Genomic DNA, 395 nt, shown 5'->3' with positions numbered 1-395 from the left:
AAGACATATATGTTATGACATCTATATCTATATCCACACAATATATAAAACCAATGGGCTTTATTTATTTATTTATTTTTGAAGAAAGTCTTGAAATCCGAAACCTAATCTGTCACTCCAGTAGACCGATGGAGTAGGACGTTTCCTTGTTCATCCTCAATCTTTCAATGTTTTCCATTTGCACAAGTCACTTCATGATTGTTTTGTTTTTTATTGAAGGCAGGGATTGAGGAGGTGGGGAATTGAAAACCAGTTCAAACTAGTATTTTGTTTGTTTTGTTTTTGAGCCAGTGTCTTGTCAATGCATTCCTGCCTGGCCTGGAACTCACTAGGTAGGCAGGCCGTGAATTAAAAAAGATCTGCCCGCCTCTGCCTCTGCCTCTGCCTCTGCCTCT

The sequence above is a fragment of the Mus caroli genome, chromosome 13, assembly GCF_900094665.2.
Source record: "Mus caroli chromosome 13, CAROLI_EIJ_v1.1, whole genome shotgun sequence".
Lineage (NCBI taxonomy): Eukaryota > Metazoa > Chordata > Mammalia > Rodentia > Muridae > Mus > Mus caroli.
Note: the sequence above shows the minus strand (reverse complement) of the source record.